Genomic DNA, 9674 nt, shown 5'->3' on the forward strand with positions numbered 1-9674 from the left:
ATACAGAACTTCCAGGAGAGAGGGTTCCCTCAGCCGGTCAGGTGTGTATAAAAAGCTCTTTACAGTGCATTCCACATTCTGCTGCAAGTTTAAAATCAGTGAGTGCTGATACTGCTTTAATGTAACTTTAGCTATTGCATTTTGGTTTTTAATCAATAACTTCAACACCTTGAATTCTTTAAATTTGTTCCTGTGCTGTGGGTGTTGCTGGCAATGCCAACAGTACTGTCTCTCCCTCAATGCTGCTTATTATGAGTGCCCTGCCAGACCATTTCAGAAGGTACTGGAGGTAACCACATTACTGTGGGTTTGGAATCGCATGTCAGATTTGTGTCATGTACCAGGTAGGTTTTTATGACATTCCAGGAGTTTATTAGTTACCATCACTGAAGGAACTATAAAAGAATTTTCCCTTTGCCATACATGCATTGATTTGGAAAATTGAAAAATGTAAACCTATAAACGTGAAAAAAATCTCTGCCTGCTCGTTGTTCTCGTCAGAAGGTGGACATTTGTAATCTCAATTTAATTGCACATTTAACATCGAGCAGTGAAGTACTTTAAACCACAGTGATTGGAGTTGATTGGGCAGACATGGTGGTGTAGCAGTTAGCATAACACTATTACAGTGCCAGCAACCCAGGTTCAGTTCCGGCCACTGTTTGTAAGGAGTTTGTACATTCTCCCTGTGACTGCGTGGGTTTCCTCCGGGTGCTCCGGTTTCCTCCCACATTCCAAAGACGTACGGGTTAGGAAGATGCGGGTATGCTACATTGGCGCCGGAAGCGTGACGACACTAGCAGGCTGCCCCCAGAACACTCAATGCAAAGGATGCATTTCACAGTGTGTTTCGATGTACATGTGACTAATAAAGATATCTTATAAACTGGTATGTGGAATTTGTGAGGTGAATAGCCGGTGTATTTCAGGGGAATATGAACAAGATGCACAGAAGGAAGCTATTCTATCTGTTATATCTGTAGATCTGTAGGGGCTATTCCCACTTCCCAGCTCAGTTCCTAGTGCTGTAGATTAAATACTTCAAATGCTTTTCTGTGTAATTTATAAATGTGATAAAGCTTCTGCCTCTAACAGCCTTTAGGACAGTGACTTCCAGCCACTGCCACTTATTGGGTGCAGGAAATCACCTGGGTCAGGACTGTGGGTATTTATTTGATCCTGCCTAGGACTCTCATTTTAAATGTCCCATCCACCTTTTTCCAGAGAAACCCCAGCCTGGATAATCATTCCACTAGCTGTGAGATAACAGATATTTAATACAGTTCTAGGCATCAAATGACAAAAAAACCGCAGGTGTTGGAAATGTGAAATGAAAACCAGACTGCTGGACCACTTCGGGTCAGGCAGCATCTGTGGAGGGAGAAACAGTTGATGGTTCTAGTTTTTCCATCAACTGTTAATCAATTGTGATGACTTTTTTTCCACTGCACAGACACTGCTCTGACCTCTGCTCGTATGAGAAAAGGAAATATCCAGTATGCTGTCTCAGCCTCTGCCAATACATTCAGAGGCTGTGAAACATGCAGCCCAAGATTCCTCTGGACTCAATGTCCTGCCACTTGCTGTACTTTGCCTTGTTTGTCCTGCAGAGTGCATTAGTTCACTTCTCCAGGTTTAATTCCATTTTAAAATTTTCTGCCCTTCTTTCTAGGCCATGGTTCTCTTTCTCCAGCCTAAGACTTTGCTCACTCTCACCTTTGATATTTCTGGTGAAACCTGCAAGCTGCTTTAGAGGTGTCAATTTTGTGGCAAAACTAGTTCAGTAATGTCCTTCCTGGCAATTCTGGCCTTTCATTAATTTGTTTGTATTTTATTACCTCCTGAAGTTCCCTGGCGAGCCACTTTTAGTTTGACAGTGATACTGAACCTAAAGCGCAACAAAACCATGCAAGGTTTTTCCTACAGAGGTTGATAGGTTCTTGATTAGTAGGGGCATCAAAGGTTACGGGGAGAAGGCAAGAGAATGGGGTTGAGAGGGGGAAAGTAAATTAGCCAATCAAATAGCAGAGCAGACTCGATGGTTCGAGTGGCTTAATTCTGCTCCAATGTCTTATGGTCTACATATTGATCATGACAATCTTGCATCTCTAAGTAGATGTTGAGATTTAGAATGGGAGTTTCAGATTTTTAGGACCAAGACCACAAGCACCACAGTTTCAAAACTTGAGGACAGCCAGTGATGGGGCATGAAGATGTTGACAGCATTGCTCGTGTCCTGAGAGTAAATTCGAAGCACACTGTAGTGAAGCACTTTGGTGCACTTACATAACTGGTGTTGCCTGTCTAATGAGAAATACATTGGGAAGGTAATTGTGGTTTGAATGTTGGTGATTCACCAATTCCATTGGCTGCCTGAGGGAGCCAATTTTGAAGGGAATTTTGTCCAAGAATGCTTGGTAAAATGATAGTTATTAATTACAAGTGTTTTGTGGTGGTGAACAGTTAATGACATTGACAATCCTTTCAGGTCTTGGACTGGTTGAATCTGCTGCTGGATGCTCACTTTACAATATTGGCAATGACATCAGAGGCACACGAGTTGCTTCATAATTTTAACAAGTTCATCACTTACCAGGTATGGTAAATGTATATATTGACATCACATTATGATCTTTACAGTGAAATACTCAGTGATCTCAAGATAGTGATGAGTAATCATTTTGATTACTGTTTGTTGCCATATTAATGTTCATTTGCACCATTTTTGTCCCAAGAAATTTCTTTGATACGGTATCCAATGGGTTGGAATGTTAGATTTGAATCCTAGGAACTACTGTCTTATGGTCCAGTATTTTTTTTGACTTGTTTACCCTTGTTTCTCCAACTCGCTAAACACGTCCCTCTTCAGAAACATGTCGTTCATTCAGTGCCTACCTCATCTTAACGTGATTTTCTTCTCCCCAAACTAAACATGCTTTATTGTTCACTCCATGTACAGATAGTCACTGTCAAGCAACTACCCAATTCACTTTTCAAAGAATAATGAACTCAACAACAGCTGGGGAAGGGTCTCCCACATTCTTTGTTTTTAAACCTTTCTTCTTGATCTTCATTAAGTTTGTGGTTTGTTAACCAGGTGGGAACAAACTTATCAATTGTCACCTTAATAAACCTCCTCATCTATCACCTCACTTTCCATCTTCCTGGCTCTAATGGCAGAATCTCATCACTAGTTTTATTAGCCTTGTAAACTTAGTGCCGTTCTTTAACAATATTCTATTGCTGGGTGGCCAAGGCTGTACACAACACTCGGCAGATCTTATACTGATTTCTTTTTAAACTCCATCTCTACAGATAAGCCAGAGATTCATTTTGATGTCTTTGTGGGCTTGTGTATTTGCACCATTAACTGTGACTCTTTTGCTGAACTTTTTAATAAATATCTTAACAACCTAACTTGTATTTCCATTCCCTCTTAGAAGATTTCTCTGCTTCTCAGACTTAACTGCCAATTCTGATGGTCTCCTACAGTCCTCCAACCTTTCATCCTTTAGTTCAATTTCATTTGGCACATTTGTTTTTTATGTTCTGAATATCTACATCCAGATTATCTTTGGATCACAGAAGCCCCAACACCACTTACCATGTCTTTCAAGCTGAGGAAATTCCTTTCCTCCACTCAATGCTCTCCATCCTCCCACTTGCTCTTTGCAGCTGCACTCCCCTTTATTGCACAGACCTTTCTCTCTCTCATAAGTATCTTGATTGTACTGAATAAAAATGCTATTCTGAAATTCTGTATAGACTGCATCCTGGTCCTTATCAGTCTACTTGTTTTCTTCAAGAATTCCATGGCAATTGCTTTATCAACCTAACTGATACTTGGAGAAGATTGTTGATTTCAGGGAGCTAGGAAACAATTAGGCTGAACAGATGACTTTGGAAATTTAGCTGCACCATCGCCTCTCCTTGTTTGCAATGTGAACTGTTTCAGACCTGGTTTTGTCTTGGAAATTGAGGAAGGACATGTCTGAGAACCTATATATTGTGATTTCTCTGGATGTGCTGTTGGAATGGGCAGAAGACTTTAGAAACATCAACAAGAAGTACATTAGATGCTCAAAATCAAAACCAGAATTGCCACAATATAAAAGTGGTTACATGTGCTGCACACCAGACTCACTGATGGTTGCTAGTAATTTCCTAATATTATTTAACCTCCCTCTCTGACAGATGAGGTTTTACTCTGAGCTGAACAAGATTGAGGAAAGTCTACAGAAACTACATCAACTGAAACCACAAGATGATGGGCTGTATTCCATTGAAGTGATAAAAATCTTTTAGTTAAGTACAATTTTTTCAAATAACTGTAATGTACTTGAGTTGTATTTATGGTGTGAAAATATTAATTTTCTTATGTTGTATTACACTTGGAATTAAAATTCTACTTTGTGTATTCCTGTTTCTGTTCGTCATTGGCTTGTTGCCGGATCTATTCCTCACTTGAATGTTTGGGCCTCATTCAGGGTACAATGTAAATTGGCAAATAAGACCATGGATATGTAAAGAATGCAGTCTTTCATTGCCTCAGAAATATCTCGAAGCAGTTATGTAATATGGTGACTGATTTTCTACACAAGATCCCATAAATATCAATTGATCAAGTGCCATTTTGGTGTGTTTACTGTGGTTTCTGAAGGGGGAAGGCAGGACTCTGGGGTTGACTTTCTGCTTGTTCTACAGAAGTGAGATTTGAGATCCTTTCTAACATTCTTGAGCAGGAATACTGGATTTCAAGGCCTGTCTGAGAGAGACATTGTTAATCCAGCAGTCCCTCAGGTGAATGTCCAGGCCTGGTTTCCCAATCCCTGCATTGGACTTGAACCAAACCCACACAATTAATCTAACAAAGAGGAGTATCATGGGCTGGAGATGTATCTCCCTTCTCTGAACAGGGCAAGTTCCCAGTTGCTGAGTGAGTGGGTGAATACCATAAATAAAATGAAGGGTTTAAAACTTGCTGGCATCTGCTAGATCTGTACTGTCTATAATGTTGATTTATAGCATTTGCTTTGTATTTACCAAAGCCAAACATGGATCCAATCTGTCCTTCACCAGAGTACAGAAGCTGCTGCAGTCTTTGGTTTCTAATCTACTTACTGCAAGGCAGCCTTCACAAATGTGGTGTGACCACAACTGTCGATTTCTGTCTCATCTACCTTGACCCCTCTTACACATTGCTGTCTTCCAGATCTTCATAGCTTCTGTTGTTCACTCATCCTGTTCCTGTTTGTCCCAACACTTTGCACTATATTCTTTGCAGGATATGATGGGGTCCCCTGTATGTGTTTTGTTTAAATTACTTCCCATGTGTCAATAATGTTACCAATGGACATGTTTTGACACAATGAACCATGCCAAATTTTACTGGTCTTCTTCCATATTGACTGGTAATTTATTCAATACCAAACATTTGGGCCACGATTTTCCAATTCAAATTTGCTCCTGACAGCTGTTTGTTCCTGCTTTACTCCAGGAGTCTGCAGCCAGTGTATTTAGCTTGAATTTGCATTGGCCCAAACCTGTTGCTCAGTCTACCAACAATTGCCTCTCAAGAGAAGTCACTGAGGTTCATTTGACAGCCTGATAAAGAATTAAAAAGAAAATCAACGGAGGTGCAGCATTTGGCCTCCTCAGGGGCATGCAGAAATGAATCAAGGCCTGTGTAATTCTGTACTACATTAGACTGACCAGTCTAAATTTTACAGTAGTACCTCCTGTACATAATACTTCCACCATTTCTCTCTGCACCTCTAATGATGTTAGCTTCACTGAAAAGTGGTTCCATTAGTGTTTATTCTAAGAATTCAATAGTCATGCTACTAGTCATTCCAGTTAGTCACTGGATAGCAATCAGGAGCAGACACTCTCGGCATCTTTTACAGTTTCCAGCCTGAAGTAGTTATTCCACCCAGACTTAAATCAGTGATTTCAGAAAGAAAAATCATTCCTCTGCCTTCACCGTTTCTCCCCTTCAAGGTTTCTTTCCAACCACCATCTCATGACACCTTCAAAAGAAAATAATTGGATAATGATTGAAAGTTTAAAAAAAACAAGTTGACAGATAATAGGGAAATGGGAGGGTCGTCATATTAATTAGTTCCACCAAAGAGCAAGCGCAGGCACAGCCACAACATTCACCTCCTGTGCTGTTTTCATTCTTGATTTTACTTCCCACCTGTTGGGGATGTTTACTCCTGCCCAGTGCCTGAGAACATAAGGAATTGCAGCAAGAGCAAGTCATTTGGTCCTCCGAGCCTGCTCCACTATGCATTAATGTATCTAGGTTTAGGTTAAGAGATTTAGAAAGGATCTGAGGAACCTACAGGGGGGTTGGAATCTGGAACCCCTTCCCGAGAGAGCGGTAGAGACAGGTAGTCAGTGACCAAGTTCTGATAAATGGGATTAATATAGATGAGTACCAGACAGCTGATGTGGACACAGTGTGCAAAGGGCCGGTTTCTGTGCTACATGACTATGACACTAGGTCATGGACAACATCTTGCTTGGAAACACTGGTGAGTTTCAGATAGATTGGAAAGTATCTTTCACAGCATTGGTGGTTTGACAGCAGCAGTTGATACTTGTCTTAGTGTGTGTCCCTGGGAAAAGCTCACACAGCACAGAGTGTCATTCAGCTGTTCAGAATGGACCTCAACAAATACCCTGCACTTCATCCCAGACCTTCCTGGCAAAGACACAATCACAAAGAAGATAAGTGATGTTCTCATTTCCAATGTATCATGAGGGCAGCCTGTAGTGTACCCAATATTCCAAACATGATGAACGATCTGATGGAGAAGGTCCTATTGTCGCCAACCAATTTGTCCTAAAGCTTTCTGAAATGTAATGAAGAATTCTGCCAGATGTCTTTGACAATCTGCTCAAGGAACCACCCCACTGGATCCATCTCCTTTTCCTGCAAGATTCAGATATTTTCGTGCACACTACAGTGTTCTTCTAGATAAAGTGTTTAATGAGGAATAGTTGGAGCAGAACAGTCTAACATAAAGGAACATTCTGAGGCAAAATGGCCATTCCCATCCTTCGCAACTCTGGAAAGCGAATCTCCACACAAAGAGACACTTGGTGTTTACACCCAGGGTCTACGCACAAAGCTACCTGTCAGAATGAGGGGCACATTGGGTACATTTCCCTATCACCCCCCACCCCTATTCTGGAGGTTAACACATCGAGAGTATGTCTACATGCTCCATTTTTACGCTCCAGATGAAGTGGTAGTGGTGATTTGTATTCGTGCATTTGTAGGATGTGGCTCACAGCAGCCCCAAGTACAGCAAAACCAAGAGTACCTCACACCCAGTGAACAAGTTCTTTCCCCTAATCAACAGTGACCGCCGTTGGCAGCATAGATTATTTTCTTCACCTTATTTACATGCTCCACCCAGCTCCTTCGAACCCGATTCCCTTCGGATAATTGGAAATGAGACCTGAGGACGAAGGAAACAAAGGAGTGTTGACCAGCTGCCAAAGATCATTGACTTGACTTTGGCCCCCCGAGACCAGCTGAACTGGTCGCTGATGCTCATCTATTTACAGACTGTCGGTCAATAGCCACAGGTGCTGTCTGACCTGCTGAGTATCTCCAGCATTCTCTTATTTTTATCATAGATAAATTCACCGTGTATTGAGCTTTTTTACTTGGGTTGGAAGGATGCCAATACATTTCCGCCAATTTAAACTAGGCAGTGTGAAACGATCTGCAACAAACCATTGAGTTTGGTATAACTACAGGTTTACATAAATTTCCATGAACAAGTGGGCCTGCCTTCTATTGCTACAGTACAGAATCATGAATTATGTTGCTATATATTGTGATCCGGGTAGGGGGCGGCCCTCAAATTGTACAGGGTAATTTTGAAGCATCTCAAAATCATCCAGGAGGGCGGCATTTTAACCTAATTATTACCACTGCTTTTATTATTCTGGACACCTGAAGACATTCCATCTCTTTGCAAGTTGAAAGGATCTAAAAATGAAAGCTTCAGCTGCGGGAAGAAGTCAACATAAAGGGAGAAAGTTCGTAATGTCGAGAAGATCCCGGCATGTCGACGGAACTGAGTGATGAAACGGTGGACTCCGCAATTGGTTCAAATTCCGGCGTCGCAATTACAGTAACTGGCGTGTGCTGATTTTTGTTCGGTGAGAATGAACGTGGACGGCATGTGGCAGAAAAATTTAAAAAAAAATAAAAAAAGTTGACGCGTAGTCGGCAGGATTCGAACCTGCGCGGGGAGACCCCAATGGATTTCTAGTCCATCGCCTTAACCACTCGGCCACGACTACCGACACGGAAGAAACGTGGTTGCCATTTGTTGTAGCGATGGAACGTTGTGATACATTGTGTCCGATTCCCGCAACGTGGGTGTCGATGTAACAACCAGTGTGTGAGGTCGTCCCGGATCACAAGGTGCTGCCGCTTCATTCATGCGGTCGGCCCTGCCGTCGGTGCCAGGTGCAACTGCACGTCCCGGAGCCTTGCATCCAATGCTGCGCTCGGTGGTTTCTCACCCACGCCAATTCCGCGCACATTTTGTGGTGACCGATTCAGTTCGTCGCAGTTACATTTGGAAAGTTGCATTTGTTTTTAATATAATTCTTTGGTGATTGTAGACTGGCAAAAATTAACAAACACATTTATCAAAATAAATTTATAAACTCTCAACTTCCGCGGACATCCGTTTTCTGTCCGCACAGGTCGCGACGTGCGGTTTTCGGGACATTCACCCGGAGGTCAGTTTTAAAGCCTGCGATTGTTGAATTTCAGGAACTTTCATGAGTTTGTCCTCCTCATCGTAACGTCCCAGCACAAAAAAATCAAGAAAAGCTTCGTGATGTAGTACCCGTTATTTGTTTTCCTGTTGACAACGAGAAGTACTAAATAGTTGGATAATTAATTTAAAATAATTAAACTGTAAAAAAACGTTTCCGAATATAACTTTTCATATTTTGTCAAATTATACTGCATGTTCAAAGAAGTTTTCAATAAACTTTAATGACATGAAAGTTTAGAAAACTTCTGAACCTGGTAATTGTAGCTCATAGAAAATTACGACACAAAAGCAGGCCATTGCTCGTGCTCCGTGCCGGGTGAGAAAGGGCGACCCCATCTAGTCCCATTGTCCCGCACCCGGGTCGGTGGCCCTGCAGGTCACCGCTCTTCAAGTACACAGTCCAAGTACTGTTTCAATGTGATGAGGGTCTTGCCTCTCCCAACCTATCAGGTATTGAGTTACTGACTCCACAAACCCAAGTGAAGAATAATTCTCTTCTAATCCTTCTATCAATTACTTTTACATCTCCGCCCTTCGGTTTTTGACCCCACAACTAATGTGAATGGGCCCTTCCTATCTCTTCTACCTAAGCCTCTCATAATTTTATACGCCTCAGTTAGACACAGAAAATACCAGGAATCATCAGCAGATCTTGTATCAATACCCATTCGTCAACCATCTCGAAGGGTCCCTACTCTGTCTATCTCCACAAACACTCCCTGACTTACTGCACTTTTCCAGCATTTTCTTTTTAGATATTATGAAAATAAAGTTCAATGAAAAGATGCTTAGGGAATGCTCAATAGTTCAATAAGTAAATGAACCTCCTTGTGTAGCACTGAATAAACCAGGAAGGCC

General features: G+C 41.7%; 1 non-coding gene across 1 annotated transcript; it reads right to left on the reverse strand.

Annotated features, from left to right (window-relative positions):
* Positions 1-8246: 8246 nt before the first annotated feature.
* Positions 8247-8328, reverse strand: trnas-aga (transfer RNA serine (anticodon AGA)). The gene has a single exon. It is a non-coding gene; the product is annotated as a tRNA-Ser (tRNA).
* Between the last annotated feature and the right edge of the window lie 1346 nt (positions 8329-9674).

The sequence above is a fragment of the Pristis pectinata genome, chromosome 18, assembly GCF_009764475.1.
Source record: "Pristis pectinata isolate sPriPec2 chromosome 18, sPriPec2.1.pri, whole genome shotgun sequence".
Taxonomy (NCBI): Eukaryota; Metazoa; Chordata; class Chondrichthyes; order Rhinopristiformes; family Pristidae; genus Pristis; species Pristis pectinata.